The following is a 3133-nucleotide window of genomic DNA, read 5'->3' as shown; positions in this document are numbered from 1 at the left end:
CACAGGAACATACAAACACACACAGGAACACACAAACACAGGAACACACAAACACACACAGGAACACACAAACACACACAGGAACATACAAACAAACACAGGAACACACAAACACACACAGGAACACACAAACACAGGAACACACAAACACACACAGGAACACACAAACACAGGAACACACAAACACACACAGGAACATACAAACACACACAGGAACACACAAACACACACAGGAACACACAAACACAGGAACACACAAACACACACAAACACACAGGAACACACAAACACACAGGAACACACAAACACACACAGGAACATACAAACACACACAGGAACACAAACACAGGAACACACAAACACACACAGGAACACACAAACACAGGAACACACAAACACACACAGGAACACACAAACACAGGAACACACAAACACACACAGGAACATACAAACACACACAGGAACACACAAACACACACAGGAACACACAAACACACACACACACAGGAACACACAAACACACACAGGAACACACAAACACACACAGGAACACACAAACACAGGAACACACAAACACACACAGGAACACACAAACACAGGAACACACAAACACACACAGGAATATACAAACACACAAACACAGGAACACACAAACACACACAGGAACACACAAACACAGGAACACACAAACACACACAGGAACACACAAACACACACAAACACAGGAACACACAAACACACACAGGAACACACAAACACACACAGGAACACACAAACACAGGAACACACAAACACACACAAACACAGGAACACACACACAAACACAGGAACACACAAACACACACAGGAACATACAAACACACACAGGAACACACAAACACACACAAACACAGGAACACACAAACACACACAGGAACATACAAACACACACAGGAACACACAAACACACACAGGAACACACAAACACACACAGGAACACACAAACACACACAGGAACACACAAACACAGGAACACACAAACACACACAGGAACACACAAACAAACACAGGAACACACAAACACACACAGGAACACACAAACACAGGAACACACAAACACACACAGGAACATACAAACACACACAGGAACACACAAACACACACAAACACAGGAACACACAAACACACACAGGAACACACAAACACAGGAACACACAAACACACACAGGAACACACAAACACACACAAACACACACAGGAACACACAAACACACACAGGAACACACAAACACACACAGGAACACACAAGCACACACAAACACAGGAACACACAAACACACACAGGAACACACAAACACAGGAACACACAAACACACACAGGAACATACAAACACACACAGGAACACACAAACACACACAGGAACACACAAACACACACAGGAACACACAAACACACACAAACACACACAGGAACATACAAACACACACAGGAACACACAAACACACACAGGAACACACAAACACAGGAACACACAAACACACACAGGAACACACAAACACAGGAACACACAAACACACACAGGAACATACAAACACACACAGGAACACACAAACAAACACAGGAACACACAAACACACACAGGAACACACAAACACACACAGTAACACACAAACACAGGAACACACAAACACACACAAACACACAGGAACATACAAACACACACAGGAACATACAAACACACACAGGAACATACAACCACACAAACAAAGGAACAGAAGAACGCACAAACACACTAACACACAAACACACACACACACACAGGAACTCACAAACAAAGGAACACAGGAACGCACAAACACACTAACACACACACAGGAACGCACAAGCAAACTAACACACAAACACACACACAGGAACGCACAAGCACACACAAACACAGGAACACACAAACACACACAGGAACACACAAACACAGGAACACACAAACACACACAAACACAGGAACACACAAACACACACAAACACAGGAACACACAAACACACACAGGAACACAGGAACACACAAACACACACAAACACAGGAACACACAAACACACACAGGAACACAGGAACACACAAACACACACAAACACAGGAACACACAAGAACACACAAACACACAGGAACATACAAACACACACAGGAACATACAACCACACAAACAAAGGAACAGAAGAACACACAAACACACTAACACACAAACACACACACACACACAGGAACTCACAAACACACAAACAAAGGAACACAGGAACGCACAAACACACTAACACACACACAGGAACGCACAAGCAAACTAACACACAAACACACACACAGGAACGCACAAGCACACTAACACACAAACACACACACACACACACAGGAACGCACAAACACACTAACACACGAACACAGGAACACACAAACACTCCATCTCAGTTCTCACAGAAAGGGTGCAGGTTTTTTCAGGTCACAGGAAATAGGAAATAGAACACACACACACACACACACACACACACACACACACACATTAAAGTATGTAAAGTAAAATATGTTCTTGTTGTTCTCACACTCGCACCACCACAAGGACAACAACTGAAGTTATAAATGTTCTAAGTGTATTGCATGGATTATAAAAATAATCAGCACATAATTAATTTATACTTTATACCAAGAACATAGTGTAATTTTGTGTGAAGTGTTGAGTCTCTACAAATATTCAAATTTGTAACTTTCTTCATACATGCTCCATCAGCTCCACCCACACCCTCACACTTACACCACCTCAATTATAAATGTCCATCAGTACAGCATTCCATAATTGATGGTTTTCACCACATTCACGTGTGTGTGTGTGTGTGTGTGTGTGTGTGTGTGTGTCCGTGTGGAAACTCGTGTCAGAGTGATTGGAGAGCAGCATGGCAGTAATCGGTGAGGCGCACTGTAATTCCGAATCCATTCAGTACAGGTGTGCGTGAAATTCCCGGCTAATGGCCAATTACAGAACTCACACACGCAACAGGAAGAGGCTGCCAGATTCTGATTGGTTCCTAATTTGCTGGTGGATTTCTGCCCAGTCGAGAAGTTTTGAGGAGTTTTTGTTATTAAAGGCTGTGTTCCAAACACCATCA

The sequence above is a fragment of the Ictalurus furcatus genome, chromosome 29 (assembly GCF_023375685.1).
Source record: "Ictalurus furcatus strain D&B chromosome 29, Billie_1.0, whole genome shotgun sequence".
Lineage (NCBI taxonomy): Eukaryota > Metazoa > Chordata > Actinopteri > Siluriformes > Ictaluridae > Ictalurus > Ictalurus furcatus.
Note: the sequence above shows the minus strand (reverse complement) of the source record.